This window comes from Camelus ferus, chromosome 11 (assembly GCF_009834535.1).
Source record: "Camelus ferus isolate YT-003-E chromosome 11, BCGSAC_Cfer_1.0, whole genome shotgun sequence".
In the NCBI taxonomy this organism is placed as follows: domain Eukaryota; kingdom Metazoa; phylum Chordata; class Mammalia; order Artiodactyla; family Camelidae; genus Camelus; species Camelus ferus.
In genome coordinates, this window is record NC_045706.1 from 67,871,679 (window position 1) to 67,894,621 (window position 22,943).

General features: G+C 48.7%; 1 long non-coding RNA gene across 1 annotated transcript; it reads right to left on the reverse strand.

The window, feature by feature from the left end:
* Window positions 1-174: 174 nt before the first annotated feature.
* On the reverse strand, window positions 175-20,660 carry LOC116667332. Its single transcript, XR_004324232.1, has 3 exons — window positions 20,523-20,660; window positions 10,075-10,078; window positions 175-185 (listed from the first exon to the last, which is right to left on the reverse strand). It is a non-coding gene; the product is annotated as an uncharacterized LOC116667332 (long non-coding RNA).
* Window positions 20,661-22,943: the final 2,283 nt, after the last annotated feature.

Consider the following 22,943-nt stretch of genomic DNA (forward strand, 5'->3'; position numbering starts at 1 on the left):
CTTTTCCTCTCTTGCTGCACTGCACTGACTAGAACCTGTAGTGCTAAGTTGCAAACTGACAGAAGAGAGCAGACATCCTAACATTGTTTTTGAACTCAGGAAAAGCACTTATTCTTTCACCATTATGATGTGGGATGTGGGTGTTTTGCGGATGTTCTTTGTTAGGTTGAGGTAGTGCCCTTCCGCTCCTAGTTTCTGAGCATTTTTATATGAATGGGTGTTAAATTTTGTTTAAGGCTTTTTCTGTATTAATTGATGTGACTACATGGGTTCTCTTCTTTAGACTTTTCATAGGGTAGGTTACAGTGTTGATTTTTGACTATTGAACCAGGCTTGCATTCCTGGAATAAATTCCACTTGGTGATCGTCTATTCATGTGGATTCTTATGGTAGGTGTTCTTGTGGATTTCTTGTTGTAGGCTAAATTATGGTTCCCCGAAGGGGTTCATGTCTAATCACTTCTATGACAATATGCGAATTTAACTTGTATGCAGAAGGGAGTTTGCAGAAGTAACTAAGTTAAAAATCTTGAGATGAGTTTATCATAAATTTTCTGGGTTTACTTAATATAAAAGGAGGGACACAGGAACTGAGTCAGAGAGACCATGAGTTGATAGAAGCAGAGAGTAATGTGATGCACTTTGAAGATGAAAGAAGGGACCAACTGCAAGGCAGGCAAGCATCCTCTGGAAGCCAGAAAGGGAAAGGGAACAGATTCTACTGTGAGGCCTCAAAAGCAATCAGCCCTGCTGACACCTTGACTGACGTCAGATTACTGACCTGCAAAACATTACTGTAATAAATTTGAGATATTTTAAGCTACTAAATAGTAATTATTAATTTAACAATAGTTTGTAATTTGTAATACTTTATAATAATTTGTTGTAACAGCCAGAGAAAATGAACAGACTTACATTTTGTTGAGAATTTGTGTGGGTGTGTATCCATATTCCTGGGGGTATTTGTCAGAAATTTCCTTTTTTGAGCTGTCATTGTCAGGTTTTGGTGTTATGTTATGCTGGCCTCATAAAATAAGTTGGGACATAATCACTTTGCTTCTACTTGAGGGAACAGATTTTGTGGAATTCATATTACTCTCTATAAATGTTAGTGGTTTTCAACGAATTTACCCATTTCATGTTTCTTTTCCCTGTGTGTGTAATTTTTTTTGAAGTGTAGTCAGTTTACAATGTTGTGTCAATTTCCGGTGTGCAGTGTAATGCTTTAGTCATAAATGAACATACATATATTTGCTTTCATATTCTATTTCATTAAAGGTTACTGCAAGATGTTGAATATAGTTCCCTGTGCTTTACAGTATAAACCTGTTGTTTATCTGTTTTATATATTGTAGTTAGTATCTGCAAATCTCAAACTCTCAGTTTACCTGTTCTCACTCCCTTCAACTCTGATAACAATAGTTTGTTCGCTCTGTCTGTGAGTCTGTTTCTGTTTTGCAGATAAGTCCATTTGCGTCTTCTCCTTTAGATTCCACATTTAAGTGATATCATATGGTATTTATATTTCACTTTCTGGCTAATTTCACTTCGAGTGTCCATCTCCAAATCTACCTATGTGTTGCACATGGTATTATTTTATTCTTGTTTATGCCTTGAGTTGTATTCCATTGTGTAAATGTACCACAACTTATTTATCCCGTCATCTGTTGTTGGACATTTAGGTGTTTGTATGTTTTGTCTATTGTAAGTAGTGCTGCTGTGAACATTGGGGTGCATGTATCTTTTCAATTAGAGTTTTCTCTGGATATATGCACAAGAAGGGATTGCTGGATCATAGGGTAAGTCTTTTTAGTTGTTTGAGGAATCTCCGTACTGTTTTCCATAATGGCTGCACCAAACTATATTCCCACCAACAGTGTAGGGGGTTCCCTTATAGGAGAAACTGTTTCATATGCAAATACAAATCTGTGTTGACACCAGTCCACACACAGGTCCAGCCGTGGGTGGGAAGGGAACAAATAGTAATTGTGGGGCGCATTTGCAGACTCGTTAGTCCCTAAGGCCACAGCAAGATGGGTCATCCTCCCTCACCTGGACAAGATGCTCCCAAATCCCACAAATCCCACAGCGATGCTGGCTGTCATTCCCCTTTTACACACCTTTAACAGGCACCCCGTGAACTTCCTCTCAGCCCATTCCCCTTGTGTCCTTGGGATTAAGAGGGAGCTGCCTCCACCACTCCCCACACTGCAGTAATCCCAAGAGGCTCCCTCTACAATGGTGCAGAGGGGCAAAAAGCCCTGTCTCTCAGGCCAGGTCTTCCCCTCTGGTCAGGACACCCTGGTCTGTCGTCTGGCCACCTCAGGGAAGCAGACTGAAGCTCCCCAAAGACAAGGGCTGTCTCCAGGCTCCAGTCTAGAGAACTGGTTAGTGTCCAGAGGGCTGAAAGGCATGAAAACATCTCTCCATCCCTAGTCTGCTCAGGGATGCAGATGATGGGATGCCCCACAGGCCCGTGGCCAATCAGGCTGGAGGGAAAAGGACAATGCAGGGGTCCCTGGGGGAAAATGAGAGCCGCAGGCTCCCAGGAGCCGTCTGAGGACCCCGTGTCAATGTGGAGGAAGATCCTGTCAGCCACCTGTGGATCCATAGCTCCTGGGACCTTCTCAGCCTCCTCAGGACTTCTCTCTGTAGAGCAGTGCAGACATGAATAAGACTACAGTGGTCTGAGATCATTTCCAGACAAAAGTGTCATTATTCACATTTTACATACATCACCCCAAGGTGCTGCTCCCACCCAGACCCACCTCCCCCCGCCTCTAACTCCCCACCAACCCACCCTGGCCCTGATGGTCCCCCCTCCTTCCCTGCCCTTCTCCCTGCCCCCCCACATCAGCTGGGGTCAGCACTGAATGAGGAGGAGCCCCTAAGGTCCCCTGGGGACCCCCTGGGGCCTGGCAGTGGAGGGCTGGCCTGCTGTTCCCTACTGGCTGCAGTGCCTCTTTCTCCTCCTCCTCCCTGTGACAAACAGGTCACACCTTCTCTTTTTTGCCTGTGAGGGGCGAACCAGCCCCAGAGTTAAGGCTGGCCTCCCAGAGACCCCGAGGTCAGGCCTGGGCAGGGACAGCTTCCCAGCAGACACTGGGCCTCCACTAGAGCCCACTTCCTCGACTTGACAGCTGGTGGAGGTGCTGGGCTGAGACCATTTCTCTGAGAGGAGGGGCCCTGGGGAGCCCCCCGACCTCCAGGGCAGACAAATCTCAAGGGCCCTGGGGCAAAGCTCTGGGACATCGCCCAGGGCCACAGGCTGGAGAGACTCCCCTTGTCCTCACTGGACCCATCCCCTGGCCCTGGGGTCCCCCTAATAGGAGACATCTCTCTGAGAACTGAGGCATCCCTGGGTCCCAGGCTCCGTGCAGTGCGCTTTTGACCCCGGGGAGGAGAGAGGGGCTGTCCAGCCCAGAATGGAGGGAAACCCTGATGTCCTGGAGAGAATAAAGCATTTGGTGCTGAACAGGCCACTGTCTGCTTGGTAGCACCTTAGAAGTTCCTCAAGATTAACGTCTGCTGGCTGTCTTCATCACCGACCCCTAGCTGGGGGCCTTGGTCACGTGTCTGGGCATCTAGGCCAACATCAGACTCACGAGGACTTGAGTACAAATGGGGTACACTGTGACTGGTGGGTGCCCACACACCCAACTTCTCCTTCAGGTCCAGGAGTCCTTTCTGCACCAGCTGGTAGGAGGAAGGTGGACAGTGACTGGCCCCGCATACATGGTGAGGGGAGAAGGAGGGCTGGGCAGGGGGATGATGGCATTGGGGAGCAAGAGGGGGGATGTCGCCAGGACTCCAGTCAAAGTACAGACACTAGAGCACTCCTGCTGTCCTCCTGGGCGTTATTCCCAGCTGTGTGTCCTTCCTGTCCCTCTGGGCCCCCATCCTCTCCTTCCTGTGGTCCTGCATCGCACCCAGTCCCTAGCAGGCCCTCCACAAGGCCAGGCCTTCCAGACAGGGGAGGGATGAACAGAGCCATGTGGGCCTCCTGTTCTGCGGTCCCATCCCTCCCCCAGCTAACCTGGGTCCTTGCCTCCCTTGGTTACCTGGGTGTCTCTCGCCTTCCCTCTTCTACCTGGGGTCCATCCCCCTTGTCTCCCTGAGTGTCCCTGCCTCCTCTGGCTCACCTCTTCAAGGGTGAGTCCTTCCTCCTGTTCCAACTCCTCAGCTAGGACCAGGAGGTCCAGCTGTGGCCCTGGGGAAAGCAAGTCTGCCAGGAATCGAGGGTGAATGACTGCCTCTCCCTAAGAAGGAAGGAAGAGGCTGTGAGTATCCTTGGCCTGGGGTAATTTGTGAGCCATGAATACCAGCAGGGAAAGTGAAAAAGAGACCCACCCCATTGTCCTCCATTAGGTAGCATGTTTTAAACCACCAAGGCAGTCAGCTGCATGTGCGCGTGCATGCGCACGCATACACACAACCCCCTCAGGGACAAGGTTCAGAACTTAAGTACCAAAGACCCAGCAGAACCCCAGTCCTGGGTGCTGAGAGTGCCAGTCCCTGGAATCTTGCAACCCCCAGGCTCCAGGCCCAGCCCACCTTGGTGATGCAGGCTTCCTGGGAACACAGCTTGTCAGAGTAGCTCAGGAGATCCGGGTCCGTGCAGGTCCCGTTCTCTTCCTGCTTCAGTTCATTTCTGTCCTCTTGGAATTCTGCATCTAGCCCCCCAGTGGCTGAGGGGACAGGCCCCGCCAGCTCCTCCATGGTGTCCACATGCTCTTTCACAGCCTCAGGGGGCATCTCCTTAGGTGCCCTGGTCTCCCAGGGACACTGGGATGTGTGTAGCTTCCTGGGCACACACACTGGGGCAGAGCAGGAGGAGGAAATAAAGGTGAGGGGCCCCTGCGTCCAGCTCCTGACCACACAGCACACATGTCGGTTCGGAACAGTGTTTGGACATGGACGTGGGTGTGGTTGGATTCAAGACTGCCTGCATCTTCACCCACAGTGATGGGGAATGAGGAGGGAGAGATAAGGGGGAGCTTCTAAGAGAGTCACGTGAGGAAGTGTGGAACTTCCAATTTTCTAAGTATCTCCCCATCCAGCTCACTTCTCAGGCACACTTTATGGGGTGCCCTTAGACAGGGAGGTGGGAATTTTGTAACTGACTGTCCTTAGGGAGGTGGGAATTTTGTAACTGACCAAATCAATACCCCAGGGTGACAAAGGGCAGCTGAGTCCCCCTTGATGGCTGTTGAGGTGACCCCCTTGAAGGAAAAGGACTGATGTGGGCACAGTGGCCATCCCTAAGCCCCTGTTACCATTGTGTTCAGCTCCAGTGGGCACATGGGTACCTGGCTGAGGGCCCACTTTTGGGGCTGGGGGCCCCCAAGGTTCTGGCTTTGGTGGGGCTGGAGGAGGCAGGCCCTGTACCCCCTTCATCCACTGCTCCTGCTGAGTCTGCATCTCCTCCTTTGCCTCAAACTCCATGAACCTGAGGGGTGAGGGAGGCACAGGCCATGGTGAGAAAAAGTCCTGGGCTCTGGAGTCCACCAAGGGAGCAGAGATGGAGGCCTCAGAAGAGGTTGTGCTGGGGACAGTCGAGGCCTGTGAGGTACTGTCCCCAGCAGGGAGCTGCTTCTGGGCAGATACCAGATCTGGGGACACCGCTGCCTCCCAGCACTCGATGGTGTTCAATAGCATAGACCCAGGTTACTGAATTGAAACGGGCCTGCATGGAGGGCCTAGAGAGGAGACCAGGAAGGAGTCACGTGGACTGTACTGAGAGCACTACCTGGATGTGACGTCTTGTGTGAGTGTGACTTCTGGGAGAACGGAAGCCCTGGAGGGCAGGGCTGTTGTCTGCTGGATGCATTAAATGATGGTTGTTCCTAGGAAAGCACCTGTCCCTAGTGGACCTTCCTATTTGAGGAATGAATGAGCCCAACCAGCCCCAGCACACAGATCTGAGTGGACCTGGGACCCCACTTGTCCCTCCCAGGGGTCCCTGCTCTCGCTCTCCTAGGACAGGGACAGCTAATGGACCACAAGTCCCCTTTCAAATGGGAAAACAGTTCCACCCAAGTCCAAAGTCCCAGTGACCCAGGAGGCAGAGGCTTCCTCATGGGCAGGAGGACAATGACCAATTAGCCCAAACACATCCGTTCCAGCTGACCTCTCCAGGGGCCAGGGCCCCAGAAAGCACTTTCCATGAAGGGCCCCCTCTGTTCCTACCCTCCTAGGGCCTGATCCTCTCTTGACCCCAGCGTGCAGAGGGGCAAACTGAGGCTCAGAGAGGTAGAGTGACAGTCCCACATGTGACTGCTAGTAAGTGGCTGAGTCACCAATGTTCCATGAGGACAGAGTGCTCACCTTTGGAACGGAAGGTCCAGCTCCTGCTGGGCAGTGCTGAAAGCTCTATAGTTGCCCAGGAATGTGTGCAGGTAGGAGGAGTGGCCGCCCAGGACGGCAGGCACCAGGTTCATCACCAGCTTCTCCAGCCTGTGTCGCTGGAGGCTCCACACCCTGTAGGTCTCATCCCTGCTCCCTGATGGTCCATCTCCCCCCTGGGGTGGAAAGAGGAGAGACATGAGTCAGAGGCAGCACCAGGGACCCCCAGGGGGTTTCAGCTGGAGCTCAGACCAAATGCTCAAGCCACAAGGTCTTGTGCCAGAGGTGGAAGAAGTGAGCCCTGAGCAGATTCACAGTTCTCAGCATTACCTGAACAAGGGGCGGAGGGCGATGATTAAATGCATTAGTGTCTCAGATCATTGTGTCAGCACAGCAGTAACAGCACCTCCCTGCACCTCATCCCTGTGACTGCTGTCACATATCCCATTCTAGAGATGAGAACACAGAGGCTGATCCCTGGGTGGGAGGGATCAGGATGGTCTGGCCAATGTGGACATGTGGGGATGGAGAAGAAACAGGACAGTTTGTAGAAAAATGCAGAAACACCCTTGGCTTAACGTGAACTGAGATTCTGTCAATGTCTCTTAGATTCCGACTCTCATGTGGGCACTGACTTTGCATCTGACCAAGGCAGGGCTTGGGCTGAGAGGGCAGGTGGGAGAGATGGGGAATCAGATTCCTTTGCCAGCAGGTCTTTTAAGAGGGAGCCCGGGGAGGAGCAGGGCAGCTCTGGGACCCGGGGCTTCCTGGGTGTGGAGTATCCTCACTCGCACTCAGGTGTCATGGGGCACCTGCCCTTCCTGCAGGAAGATGGAGTGGGGGACTCCATGGACCAGGTCCTGTCCCATCTTCTCTGTGGAGTCCTGCAAACACAGTGCCCAGCGGACAGGCAGAGACCTCAGAGCCCTGTCTGGCTCTCTCGGCTGGTTCTCAGACCCATAAGACATCTCCACTCCAGACACACACACGCCACCCTCTGCACGGACCTCCATCAGGGAAAAAAATCTGACAACCTGAGGGCCTTGGATTCCCATTGGCACAGATTAGAGGCCCCTCAGGAGTCCTCTTTACCCCCGATGGCCCTGTCCTCGGGTGTGGCCATGACAGGACCACGAGGTTACCATGTGTTCAATGACTCATTCCTGCCCAGAGGGGCCACCTCCCCTCAAGTCCCCCTTCCCCCACATGGAGACGAGGGGAAGTGGGCCTGCCCAGGGAGGGCTCCCAGAGGAGGCTGGGCCAGGACTGGCCTGTGCCAGGGCACCCTGTGTTACCTTAGGTGATCTCCTCATAAAAGACCAGAAATTTAGGGGTTGAGGGTTCAGCCAATGCCTACGGCCTCTCAGAAACCTCTCACTCCACGGTTTCCTGGAGGAGAAGCCCCAGGAGTTTGTGAAACAGAAAGAGAACATGTTTCTCTGTGAACTGTCTCCAGCTATGTGAGCTGGCTCTGGCACCATCACTAGAATGTGGTTGCCTGGTAACCAGGTTCTATTTCTGTTGGGGTCTGTGGTCAAGGAAGTGATGTCACCTCCTGGGGTCCAATTCCTTGAACCCCCTCCTCAGACAACACCCCCACACACAGCCCTCTGCTCACCCCCTTCTCCATGCAAACCCACCTTTTCCACAGTTACAGCAGCCCTGCCCTCTCCACGGCTCCCGGGGAGGCTCTGTGTGCAGCTGTGAGGAGACGACCTGGCTTCCAGACTCAGCAACTCATTCTTACCTGTTCTCCATCTTGGATTTATACTGGTGTTTCTCCAGGATGGTCTCCCCATCTGCACAGTGGGGCTGATTCTAGCTCATACTTCTAGGGATGTTCTCAGGTGCATGTGGGGTAAGACCTGAAAAGTGTGGGAGTGGTGTGATTTGTAGGTGATGCCTCCAAACCCATGACTTTTTGTCTTATTACCACCCTCACATGTGTTCCTCTCCTGATCCTGTCCCACAGTCCTTATGTAATGTCACTGTGCACGTGTGTCAGTGTGTTTGTGTTTTTGTGTGTGTGCTTGTGCGCATGCGTAAGCCAGTGCTCACTCTTTGTGTGGCCAGCAGAAAACTGCCCCCACATGGGTGGGTTGGGCAAGAGCTTCCTGAGGTCTGAGGGTTTCTAATTTCCATAGCAAACCTGAGGAAAGGTGTTCAAGCCTTGGCCAGCAGGTCAGAGCCCCGTGACCCCAGGCCATGCAGGCAGCAGGGGCTGGAGCAGGGATCACAGACTCACACAGTGTGGTTCCACTGTCCACACTCAGCACCACAGTGCTGGGGGCAGGGAGACTGTCCCCTTCATGGGCACACAGCCTGGCAGGGTCATCTCTGGCTGGACACACAATGGTCCAGTGACTGACGGGCAGTTGAAGGGTTGCTGTCACCAGAGAGATTTGACAGTCTCATTGGGTGCTGCCTCTATGTTCCTGTCCTCACATGCCTCTCCCCAAGTTCCAGCCCCAGTATAAACCGTCACCTTCCCCAGGAACAACAGGATTTTTATCCGCTGAAGTAAGAAGACCCTCAGTCTCAGTGGAAATTCCCTGCTAATCAGCTTCTCCCAGTGATTTCATGAGGAAAGTGTATCAGATTTGATCTAATCTCAGAAGTGTCTAAGGTTCAGTTAGCCCCAAACTGCCTTCTGAAACTCTCCTCCCACCCATTCCCCTGTCCATGCTGCAGCTTCATCTCCCCACCTGATCAAACCAGAACCTGGGGCCCTGTCTGCTCCCTCTTTCCTCCTCACCCTACATGCAGCCAGCTCCTCCCCTGTCCCTGGGTCCCAACCCCAAGTGCATTCATCACCTCTCTGTATCTCTGTCCCCTCCCTGTCCAGGCCACCAGTGACACTATCCTGGATTCATGCTCTTTGCTTCCCTTTCTCACTCCCTCTGACCCAAGGGAGGGATGTTTAAAAGACATATCTGTCCCTGTCACTCTGCTAACACACAGGGAACCTCTTAGAGGCACTTTGGGGAAAAGCCCCCATCCTCAGCCAGATCTGAAGGCCCTCCTCCTGCCAGCAGCCCACCTGGCCTTGCTCCCCTCAGTCCAGCCACTCTGGCCTCTGTTCTTCCTAGAACCACCCCCTGCCCCACCTTCAAAAGCCCTAAGCTGGGAGCACATTGAGCACTTTACCTGGATGATGACTCCTTCAGGTTTACCTCAAATGCTGGGTGTTGGTTTGCCCTGGGTCTTCAGTTCCTCCCTCAGGGCTCTTTCCATCAACCAGGGAGTCCTTATTGTAGTCTGCTGGGCCCCAGGGTTGGTTTGGGGAAATTTCAGGAACCTAAGATCCTGGGCAAACTCCCAGTGCCTAGTCCTGTGACTCCTCCTGCCACTAGCTTGCAGGTGACCCAGAGGGCTGTCACCCCATGTCAACCTTGGAGAAAAGGCCCTGGAGCCCTCCAGAGCCCCTCCCTGCTGGTTTTCCAAGGGGAATTAAAGGGAGGAGCAAGCCAGGGCGGTGGGCGGGGCTTTCAGATCCTGTGCTGCTCTTCACAAGCCCAGCTCTTTAGTTTCCTAGGTTGGTCTTCCAGGGCTCAGGGCTCCTAGTCTCACCTGGGTGCAATCCTCCCTTCATTTGTTTCACAATGTGGCAGGTACAACTTGCCTGGCACTATTCCAGGCACTGGGAATACTGCAGTGAATGAAACCTACAGAGCCTGCCTGCTTTTAGCTTACAGTCTAGCGTGGGGAGAGTAATCACTAATATGTTTACATCTCTGTTGGCTCTGACCCCCGCTCCCTCTCTCCAGCTGCTCCCCCATCTCTCCTTCCCTTTAAAGCAGACACTGTCAGAGGCTTGTCTAGACTCTGCTCTGACTGCTCTGATGGAATTATCTGTCTGTGAGAAGATTATTCTGAGTGGAGCAAACCGCAAGCCACAGGGGTGTTCAAGGGATTCAGATAGTCCAGGGTGCTGGGGTGGGTGGCAGGGCAGCAGGGATGAGGCCTGGGAGGGAACCCTAGAGAGAGGTGTGCTTCTGCTCTGCATGAGGGGGAGGCAGGAGGGCTCTTGGCCCAGGAATGACAGGATAGGTACTCAGTAACTTGAGTCCCTGTGGCTGCTGTGGCTGAGAACAGACTGCAGGGGACAAGAGAGGAGTCCCGGGTCCAGGCAGGGGTGATTGTGTTGTCAGGAGACCAGGGTGGTGCTGGTGGATGGGTGAGAAGAGGTTGGATTCCAGGTCTCAGCTGAAGCTAGAGAGGTTAGGATTTGCTGTTGGAGATACTAAACGGGGTTATATAACATTGTGAATATGCTTAATGCCATGTACAAGTAGAATTTAAAATATTAAAAGATTCAAAGTTTAAGGTAAATTTGTATCACAGGATAATTTAGTGTATATAAGGTAAAAAATTTATTTTTTAAAAAAGAAGGAATTACAGGGAAGGGGAAGGACGTCTCCAGTGCTGCTGCTGGCACCCGGGGCAGCTCAGCCCCCGGCCCCGAAGGCACTGCGCGTGCTGGAGCTCCTTGCTGATCGGGTAGCAGCTCTAGGTGTATCCGGGGAGGACCTGGCTCTAGCACCTGAGCAACTAGGAGAACTGGGTGTGTCGTGGTCTCTGATCTAGAACTGGATAACCCTGTGGGGTCACAGCTGGGCCAAAGCACAGTGGCGCCCCAGGGCCTGTGGGGGAGCTCTTGCTGAGGTTGGCTGAGGCTCTGGATGTGAGGCCGGGCAGGCGGCTGGCTGAGGTGGTAGAGGAAGTGCTCGAGCAGCTTTTCCTGATGTTTCGGGCTCTGAGATGGAGGACAGCTGTTGCCTGAACCTCCTCTAGAATTGGAGCCTGTGCAGGTGCTTTTCCTGGCTTTGAACTTAAATGAGAGCTGGGGCGGGAGCAGGCTCTGGCTCTGGATTTGGAGTTGGTATATCCCTTCATCTGGCCCTTAAACTTGAGCAAGGGCTGTGGCTTGAGCTTGTTCTGGCTCTGGAGCAGTCCTGGGCAGGAGAGGTGCAGCAGGCTTTACGTCTCCAGGTGTTTCCAGAGCTTGCTCTGAGCTGGTGCTGTGGCTCCGAGAAGGGAAACTCTCATCAATAATTGGACTGCTTTCTCACTTGTATCCCAAAAGTCAGGAAAGTTCTCACTGCCAATCAGTGAAGTCTCAGACCAGGGTCCCACTCCCAGGAAGACTTCCCAGACCGAAATCCAGGGGAAAAGTGATCTGAGCCTCCACATCGCTCCTGGGCCAGTTCCAGCCTGGGGAGGCTCTGCCCTGCGTGGTCCAAAGCCTTCCCCTCTCCACTCACCACATCACTCACCCTGCATCCTCCTCACCATCACCCTCTGTCTCTGGGAGCTTCAGCTGTGCCAGGAGAAGGTGGGCCTGGTGCTCCAGATCTGAGCCAGGCATGCTGAGCTCTAGGTAAGCTAGTACCATCTTCAGGCAGGGAAATCCTGGAGGCTGGTGGAAATCCTCTGGGTGCTGGAGCAGCCAGGTGCCCAGGACGGAGGACATGGCCCTGGGGGTAGTAGTGGGGAAGCAGAGTGACAGACCTGGCCTTTCCTTCCATGCTGTGCTTGCATGGCAGCCCTGCGGGGACATGGCCACTCTGCCCTTGGCTCCTGCCCATCCAGAGGCCAGTTCTGCTCCATGTCCCATCTCACTTGGCAGTCTGGGCAGAGGTGGGCTTAGACACAGAAGAGGGGCTTCTACAATCCTTCTGAAGGGACAGCCTTTGGTCAATGGTATGACTATCTCTCTACCTTTTCGAGGATGCCTGTCACACTGCTCTGTCCATCTCCCAACCCCTCCCCACTGGATGGCACCTCTGTGAGGTCAGGCAGGCTGTCTGCTCTGGGCACTGCCGTCTCGGGAACACAGGAGCTGCTCTATGAGTTTCCAATCCAGGAGTGAACAGACAGGTTGTGTCTGCCACCCAGGCTTCCCGTGGGCCTCCTCACACCCCAGACTTTAGCTCCTGCCCCTGCCACTCACCTCCCACAGGGTGGGCTCAGCTGTCCCCTGAGGCTCACTGGGTCTCCTGAGCACCAACTGAGTGCCCACCATTGAGGCTCCACCAGATGGTTGGCAGGATGCTCTCCACCCCTTGTGTTCTGGGTCCCAGGAAGGGGGTGGGGGCAGGGCTGGGATGGAGAGGGGATGGCTGTGGGTTCACTTAGGGGCTGACTCTGACCTCTGACCTCTCAGATGCCCCTCACAGCACTACAGCCCCATCCACAGCTCTATGGGTCTCCTTTCCTGTTTGCTAGGAGAAGCCCTAAGACTTCTGCTGTCAAGCCAGAATCAGAGAATGTGTGGGATCCATGGTTCTGCCTGCCCTGCCCATCCTCACAGTCCAAAGCTCCACATTATTTTGGGGAAGGGAGACCCTCCCTCTTCATTCAGATAAACTCACTGTTTCAGCTGGTGCAGGGGTCCACCATCCTCATCACTATAAGGTAGGACACATCCATATCTAGACGAGGCCAGAAAGACATCACAAGGACTGTACTGAGAACAATACCCAGATGTGATGTCTAGTGTGACATGTGACTCCTGGGAGAACGGAAGCCCTGGAGGCAGGGCTCTTGTGTACTTGATCCATTAAATGATGGTTGTTCCTAGAAAAATTCCTGTTCCTAGTGGACCTTGCTATTTATTTGAGGAATCAATGACCCCAAACTAGCCACATCACACACACCTGAGTCGGTCTGGGACCCCACTTCTTCCTCCCAGGGATCCCTGCTCTCACTCTCCTAGCTAATGGACTCACAAGTCATCTTTGAAATGGGAAAGCATTTCAACCCTAAGCCAAAGTCCCAGTGACACAGGAGGCAGAGGCTTCCTCATGGGGAGCAGAAAATGACCAATGAGCACAAACACAGCCCCTCCAGCTGACCTGTCCAGGGGCCCGGTCCCCCAAAAGCACGTTCCATTAAGGACCCCCTCTATTCCTACTCTCCTAGGGCCTGATCCTCTCTTGACCCCAGTGTACATAGGGGCAAACAGGCTCAGATTGGTAGAGTGACATTACCCCATTTCACTGCTTGTAGATGCTTGAGTCACCAATGTCCCGTGGTCATTGCTCACCCAATTTTCCCAATGCTCACCTTTGGAACAGTAGGTCCAGAACCTCCTGGGTTGTGGCCAAAGCTCTATAGATGCCCAGGAACATGTGCAGGTAGAAGAGGTCACCGCCCAGGACAGCAGGCACCAGGTTTGCCACAAGCTTTTCCAGCCTGTCTCTGTGGCTGCTCCATGCCGTACAGGGCAAATTCCTGCTCCTGGATGACGGATCTTCCTTCTCGTGTGAAGATGAGAGACATGAGTCAGGGCAGCTCCATGGACCTTCAGAGGGGTTAGGGTTGCAGCTCAGACTGAATTCCCAAGCCTCAGGAACTTAGACCAAGAGGTGGGAGAGGAGAGCCCTCAGCAGAATAAAGGTTCTCAGCATCAACAGGCCAAGTGCCATTGGGTGATGGTTAAATTCATCAGTTTCTCACATTATGTCAGCACAGTAGTGACAGCACCTCCCTGCATGAACTACATCATCCCTGTGACCACTATGAAAGCATCCCATTGTAGAGACGAGAACACAGAGGCAGATCCTCGGGTGGGAGGGATCAAGATTGTCAGCCCAACATGGCCATGAGAGGATGAAGTAAAAACAGGAAATTCTGTAGAGAAATGTAGCAACAACGTTGACTTAACATGAACTGAAATTCTATTAGAGTGTCTTCCTGAGATTGCTACTAATATTTGGACATTGACATCGCATCTTGCTAAGGCAGGGCCTGGGCTGTGAGGGCGGGTGAGAGAGACAGGGAATCAGATTTCTTTGCCAAAAGGTATCTAAGAGGGAGCCCAGGGGAGGAGCGGGGCAGCTCTGCTCCCTCACACTCACCCTGACCCCGTCCTGGGCTTTGTTGGTGTCGTTGGGCACCTGCCCCTCCTGCATGGAGATGGAGCAGGGGACTCCATGGACCAGGTCCTGTCCCATCTCCTCTGTGGAGTCCTGCAAACAGTGCCCAGCAGCCAGGCAGAAACCTGAGAACCCTGTCTGGCTCTCTCGGCTGGTTTTCAGACCCACAGGGCATCTCCACTTCAGACACACACACACCACTCTCTGCACAGACCTCTATCGGGGACAAAAAAGCTGAGAACTGAGGCCCTTGGATTCCCATTGGCACAGGTAAGAGGCCACTCAGGAGTCCTCTGTTACCCCCACCAGCCCTGTTCTTGGGTGTGGCCATGACAGGACCACCAGGTTTCCAAGTGGTTTTAACAACCAGTTCCAGCCCAGAGGGGTCACCTCCCCTCAAGTCCCCCTTCCCTGACATGGAGACAAGGGCAAGTGGGCCTGCCAAGGGAGGGCTCCCAGAGGTGGCCGGGCCAGGACTGGCCTGCTCCAGGCCACCTTGTGTTACCTTAGGTGACCTCCTGGTTAAAAAACAAAGGCATCTGGGTTGAGGATTGAACCAATGTCTACAGCATCTGAAAAACCTCTCACTCCAGGTTTTCCTAAAACAGAAGCCCCAGGAAATCAGGACACAGAGAACACCTTTCTCGGTCAACTGTCTCCAGCCAAGTGAGGTGGCTCTGAGGCCATCACTAGAATGTGGGTGCCTGGTAACCAGGTTCCATTTCTGTTGGGGGTCTCTTGTCACAGAGGTGACTTCACTTCCTGGGGCCCACTTCCTTGACACCCCTCCTCAGACAACACGTCCACACACAGCCCTCTGGGCTGCTGCCTGCTCACCCCCTTCACACAAACCCACCTCTTCCACAGTTACAGCAGCCCTGCCCTCCCCACGGCTCCCGGGGAGGCTCTGTGCACAGCGGTGAGGAGATCACCTGTCTTCCAGACTCAGCTCTTCATTCTTACCTGTTCTCCATCCTGGATAAGTCCTGGTGTCTGTCCAGGCCTGTCTGTCTCCCCCCCTGCACAGTGGGGGTGATTCTAGCGGGTACTTCTAGGGCTGTCCTCAGGCGTATGTGGAATAAGGCCTGAAAAATGGGGGAGAGGTGTCCCATGTGGGTGATGCCTCCAACACCCTTTTTCTTCCTTTTACTAACTCCCCTGTGCACGTTTTTCTCTTGTTCCACCTCATAGCCCATATTTAATGTCAATGTTCATGTGTTTGTGTGTGTGTGTGTTTGTGCAGCCTTTTAAGCCAGTGCTCACTCTCTATGTGGCCATGATAAAACTGCCTGCATGTGGGAGGGGTGGACAAGATCATCCTGAGGTCTGAGTTTCTAATTTCCAAAGCAAACCCCATAAGAAGTGTTGAGTCCCTTGGCTTGGAGGTCAAGGCCATCCAAGTAGCGGGGGCTGGAGATGGAATCACAGACTCAAAGGCAGTCAGGCTCCACTGCCCATACTCAGTACCGCAGTGCTGGGGGCAGGGAGACTATCCCCTTCGTGGGGCACACAGCCTGGCAGCCTGGGCTTCTCTGGCTGGATGCACAGTGGCTCAGAGACAGACAGGCAGATAATGGCTGCCATCGCCAGACAGGCTTGTCAGTGTCATTTGCTGCTTCCTTTATGTTCCTGTCCTTAAATGACTCTCCCCAAGACTTAGGCTGGCTGTCAGCTTTTATCCAGGTCCAAACCCAATATAAACAGAGTCCAGGTCATCAGGTGCAGAGTATTTTTCATCAGCTGGAGTACCTCTGCTTGCTTGAAACCCCCTGGGAAGCAGTTTCTCCCAGTGACTTTATTATAAAATGGTATCATTTTTGTCATTTGTTTAGATTCCTCATACTAATTATACCATATAATATTTGTCTTTGTCTGACTTAATTCACATAGTATGATAATCTCTAGGTTTCCCAGACATAGACCTGAATTTTTATAGCAACTCTATTTACAACAGCCAAGGCTTGGAAACAAAGTAAATGTCTACCGACAGATGCATGGATGAGGAAGATGTGGTATACATACACCATGGAACACTACTCAGCTGTAACAGGGAATGGAAGAATGTTATTTCCAACTCAATGGAATAGAGGTAGATGTTATCGTACTAAGGGAAGTAAGTCAGACAGTGAAAGGCAAATATATAACTTACATATGGAATATACAAAAAAGTGATACAAATGCCCTTATTTATGAAACAGAAACAGTCTCACAGACATAGAAAACAGTCTGTGGTTACCGAGGTTGGGGAGAATGGTGGTGGGGAGGGAGAAATCCGGAGTGTGGGATTACAGATACACAGCAGTACATACAAAACTGATCAACAACAAGGACCTACTGCAGAGCACAGGGAACTGTATCCAGTAACTTGTAATAACCTATGGTGGAAAAGAATGTGAGAAAGCACGTATATGTGTGTAACAGAAGCAGTATGCTATTCTACAGCATTGTAAATCAAATACACTTCCATGAAATAAATGAAGTGCATCAGAACTGATTGAATCTCATGTGTCCAAGGTTTAAGTGGCCCCAAGCTGCCTTCTGGAACTCTCTTCCCACTCTTCCCCCATCCATGCAGGAGCTCCATCTCCCCACCTGCTCAAACCAGAACCCAGGGATGTGTCTGCCCCCTCGGTCTTCCTAACCCCACATGCAGTCAGCTCCTCCCCTGTCCCTGGGTCCCAACACCAAGTGCACTCATCACCCCTCTGTATGTCCCTCCCTCTCCCTGTCCAGGCCACCACTGACACTGTCCCAGATTCATGTTCTTTGCTTCCCTTTATCACACCCTCTGATCCAAGGGAGGGGTATTTAAAAAGCATCTCTTCCTCTCACTCTGCTAACACAGAGGAAGTCTCTCAGGGACACTTTGGAGAAAAGCCCTGATCCTCAGCCAGACCTGAAGCCCCTCCTCCTGCCAGCAGCCCACCTGGCCCCTCAGTCAACCACACTGGCCTCTGTTTGTTCTTCCAAGGACCACCCCCTGCCCAGCCTTCAAAAGCTATAGGCTCCGAACCAATTGAGCTCTTTACCTGGATGTCCCCTCCTTCAGGTTTCCCTCAAATGCTGGAGGTTGCTCAGCCCTGGGCCCTCAGTTCCTCCCCCAAGTTCCTTTTCATAGCCCCAGGAGACCAGGCCTCATGGGCCCCAGTACTTGCCTGGGAAGTGGCAAGAAGCTGGGGCTCTAGGCCCCCAGGCCCCGAGTCCCATGACTCATCCTGCAGCTGCCTTGTAGGTGAGCCCAGAGGGCTCTAGAGCCTGCTGTTGACTCCATAGGAAGAGGCCCCTGAAGTGCTCAGGAGCCCTGCCCCACTGCTGGCTTTCCAGGTGGAATTTAGAGAAGGAGAAAGTGAACCAAAAGTGTAGTGACTCAACCGTATGGTTTTGGCATAGAAACGGTTGCACAGATCAGTGGAACAGAATACAGAGCCCGGAAATAAACCCACACATGTATGTTCAAGAGATTTACAATAAAGAAGCCTGAAACGCACAGTAGTTGAAAGGACAGTCTCTACAATAAATAGCGTGGGGAAAGCTGGACGGCTACAGGCACAAGACTCCCACTGGACTGCTCTGTTACATCATCCAGAGAACAGAAGTCAGAATGGGTTCAAGCCTTGAATAGAAGACCTGAAACCATATAACAAGAAAGACTAGGTAGTGAGCTCCTTAACATCAGATTTGGTTTTTAATTGTTGGCTCTGAGTCCAAAAAGCAGGAGAAATTAAAGTAAAAATTAATAACTGAGACTACATCAAACTGGAATGCTTCTACAAAGCAAAGGAAACCATGCACAAATAGAAAAGTTAGGGTATCAAATGGGAGAACATAACTGCAATTCACATCTGATTGGGGGTAATATCCAAAATGTGTAAAGAACTCACAGAACTCAACTCCAAACAAACAAACATATCAGTCTCATTAAAAAATGGGCACAAGGTCTGAATAGACATTTTTTTCAAAGATGCCATACAGATGGCCCACAGGCACATGGAAAGATGCTCAACATTGTTAATCATCTGAGAAATGCACATCAAAACCCCAATGAGGTATCACCTCACACTGGCTAGAATGGCCATCATTTAAAAGATCACAAGAAACACATGTTCATGAGGATGTGGAGTAAAGGGAGCCCTGGTACAGTGTTGATGGGAATTTAAATTGTTGTAGCCTGTATGCAAAACAACATGGAGTTTCCTCAAAACAAAATATGTAACAATCATTTGATCCAGAAATTCCACACCTGGATATATATTTGAAGACTAGAAAAGCACCAATTCAGAAAGATAGTTGCAACCCAATATTTATAACAGCATTATTTACAATAGCCCCAAAATGGAAGCAACCTAAGTGTCCAGCAATAGATGAATAAACAAACCATATATATAATGTATTTTATTTGTGTGTGTGTGTGTGTGTGTATGAATGATTGAGTACTACTCAGTCATAAAAAAGCATGACATTTTTCCACTTGAAATGATGTGGAATGACCTAGATGATATTGTGCTTACAGAAATAGATCAGAGAAGATAAATACTGGATGTTATCACTTATATGTGGAATCAGAAATATAAAACAAGTGAACATATATAGTAAAACCAAAACAGCCTCACAGATATAGTGAACAAACTAGTTACTAGTGGTGAGAGGAAAGGGGGTGGGACAAGAAGGGGTAAAATATTAAGGGACACAAACTACTAAAAATAAATTAAATAAGCTCTGTGTGTATAGGAATTTCTGCTTGTATGTTTTAAACTTAAACAAGCCCCAGTTTGATCCTGGGGAAGCTAGTGGATGCTGGGGTGGGGAGAATCTACCTTTGTAAAATGGTTGCCAAGCTTTCAAATAACTCAAAGGCATCAGCTCCTCAGGCCACCCTGAGGTGAATGTGTGACAACTTTTACAATTCTTTCAAGAAAGAGAACTGTTAACAGAGTTTTTATATTTTCTAGATTTAATTTTGGTAACTTTTGTTTTCCAGAAAATTATTCACATAGCCTAACATGGCCAATTATAGCTATGAAATTGTACATTGTCTTTTTTAGATTTTTTTTTTTTTTGCTGCAGTATTTCTTGTCTTAGTCATAATAAACTAACTTTTAAAGATTGCCTTTACAGGGTTCATCTATTTTCAGTTAGAAAAACAATACATTCCTTTTGCAGAAACCAACATTTATTTGTACCCATCAAGAAAATTGGTTTGTTTCCAATTAGTAATTTTAAGTTTTGTGTATTAAATTTCTCCTCCATTTCCAAAGTTCATAAATTTGACTTCAGTTCCTATGTTGAATGCATGCTTTGTGTAATTTCAGTCTTGTTAAGTAAAGAAAACTGTTTATATTTTTTCTTAGAAAATGGAAGCACAGCTGCCATAAAGGAAAACAGACATAAGCAACAAAGTTATACTGAGTGATACAGAGAAGAATACATTTTCAGCATCAATAAAACAAAGAGTTAAACTCAATCTCATATAAAGAATACCACAAATTAATTTAAAATGTAAAGAAAAACTGACATAGGGCATACATAACACATCTGAGGAACTGCAATACTCAAAAGAATATCAAAAGAAATACCTGAATCTACCTAGTTTTAAGAAAAAAAAATTTAATGACTTCCAATCACACCACTACATTTATATAAATATTAAAAAATTCTAGTTTGCCTTACCTGGCATTAAAGTCACCTTTTTTCACAACAGAAGCCAGCAAATACCCTTCAAGATGAAAAGTTAAGCACAGCTCTTTACGTTCTTCTATAGGAGGCGGGATCCTGATTGGATCATTGCAATAACCTGGTTCTCAGGGGGAGCCACTTCCCCCATTGGCTTAGCTTTCTCCCAGGTTCTCCAATGATATAAGATGCTGGGGCGCTTTGAAATTTCCTTCAAGGAGAGACTGGTGACAAATCTTGGTTACATGGTAGTTAATGATCATGTGCTTGTGGGAAACACTAGGAAATCAAAGATCTGTTTCCCCCTGGCTGTTGCTGGTAAAGCTTCATTTGGCTTCACCTGATGATAATTTGGTCAAGATCAAGGAAGGCTCCTTCTCTGCTACCACTTAGTTTCCACCGGTGTTTCCTGACTTCTCTGAGCATGAGAGTTCCTGGGACTCTTGTGGAAAGCACAGTTCACCTGGTGCTTTCCAGAGGGCTCAGTAGTAGGACCAGGAATATGGATTTTCCACGGCACCTGGGGCTGCTTAACACCAGCAAAGGTGGGGGAAATACTGCTTCAAATCATTCAGTCTGTGATTCTTTATTCACAGCTTCATGGGTAGACAGATGAGATACAAAACACAGCACTAATTTAAACTGTACATTTCCATGAGTTTTGACATATGTATATACCTATAAAAGCATCAGCCTGATTAAGAGAAAAATACAGACCCATCTTCTTCCAAAGTTTCTCCATGCCCATTTGTAATCCATACCTCCCTCCTCCTGTCCTCAGTCAATCTGCTTTCTTCCACTGTATATAACATGGCATTTTATTCATTTATGTATTTAATTCAAATATAGTTAGTTACAATGTATCCATTTTTGTTGTAAAGCATAATGTTTCAGTTATATATATATTTATTTGTTTCCATATTCATTTCAATAAAACTTAACTACAAGATATTGAGTATTGTTCCCTGTGCCATACAGAAGATTTTTTCTTAAATCTATTTCTATATGTAGTAGTTAACATTTGCAAAATCTCCAACTCCCCATTTACCCCTTCCCACCCAGTTTCCACCTGGTAACCATTGGATTGTTTACTACATCTGTGAGTCTGTTTTTGTTTCACAGCTGTGTTCACTGGTGTCTTCCTTTTTCTTTTTTAGATTCCACATATGCGTGATACCCTATGGTATTTTTCTTTCTCTTTCCAGCTTACTTACAGTGACAGTTTTCAGGTCCATCCGTGTTGCTGCAAATGGCATTGCATTCTTTCTATGGCTGAGTTATGTTCCATTGCATAAATATACCACAATTTCTTTATCCAATCATCTGTGGATGGACATTTAGGTTGCTCCCATGTCTTGGCTATTGTAAGTAGTGCTGTTATGAACTTTGGGGTGCATGCATCTTTTTGAATTAGATTTCCCTCCATGTGGTAAGTCTATTTTTAGTTTTCTGAGGAATCTCCATCTTGTTTTCCATAATGGCTGCCCCAAACTCTATTCCCACCAACACTGTAGGAGGGTTCCCTTTTCTCCCCACCCCCTCCAGAATTTATGGTTTGTGGACTTTTGAATGATGGCCACTCTGGCTGGTGTGAGGTGATACCTCATTGTAGTCTTGATTTGTATTTCTCTGATAATTAGTGTTACTGAGCATTTTTATGTGCCTGTTGTTCATTTCTATGTCTTCACTGAAGAATTGCTTCTTTAGGTCTTCTGCCCATTTGTGGAGTGAGGTTTTTTTATTATTATTATTAAGTTGTATGAGTGGTTTATATATTCTTGAACTAAACCTTTGTCAGTTGTATTATTTGCAAATATTTTCTCCCATTCTGTAGGTTGTTGTTCTGTTTTATTTATGGTTTCCTTTGCTATGCAAAGGCTTCTAAGTTTAATTAGGTCCCATTTGTGTATTTTTTGTATGTGTGTCTCTCTGTATGTGTGTGTGTGTGTGTGTGTGTATAATTGAAATATAGTCAGTTTACAAAGTTGTGTCAATTTCTGGTGTACAGCATAATACTTCAGTCATGCATGGACATACATATATTCATTTTCATATTCTTTTCAACCATAAGTTACTCCAAGATATTGAATATAGTTTCCTGTACTATACAGTATGTACTTATTATTTATCTATTTTATATATATTAGTTAATATCTGTAAATCTCAATCTCCTAATTTATCCCTCCCTATCCCATTCTCTCCTTGGTAACCATTTTGTTTTCTATGTCTGTCAGTCAGTTTCTATTTTGTAAATAAGTTCATTTGTCTTTTTTTTATATTCCACATGTAAATGATATCCTATGGTATTGTTCTCTTTCTTTGTGGCTTACTTCACTTAGAATACAATTTCCAGGTCTATCCATGTTGCTGCAAATGACATTACTTCATTATTTTTTATGGCTGAGTAGTATTCCATTGTATAAATACCACAACTTCTTTATGCAGTCATCTGTCCATGAACAGTTTACATTGCTTCCATATCTTGACTATTGTATATAGTGCTCTTATGAACACTGAGGTGCATATCTTTGCAAATTATAATTCCCTCCAGATATATACACAGGAGTGGGATTATTGGATCATATGGTAAGTCGATTTTTAGTTTTGAGGAATCTCCATACTGTTTTCCACAATGGCTGCACCAAACTACATCTACACCAGCAGGGCTTGAAGGTTCCATTTTCTCCACACCCTTTCCAGTGTTTATAATTTGTGGACTTTTGGATGATGGTCATTCTGCCTGCTGTGGTGATACCTCACTGTAGTTTTGGTTTGTATTTCTCTGATAATTAGCAACATTGTCATTTTTTCATGTGCTTATTGGCCATTTGTATGTCTTCATTGGAGAACTGCTTGTGAGGAATTCTGTCCACTTTGGGTTCGGGTTATTGGTTTTTGATTATTAAGTTGTATGAGCTGTGTATATATTCTGGAAATTAAGCCCTTGTCAGTCTCATCTCTTGCAAATATTTTCTCCCATTCTGTAGGTTGTCTTTTAGTTTTGTTTATGGTTTTCTTTGCTGTGCAAAGCTTATAAGTTTAATTAGGT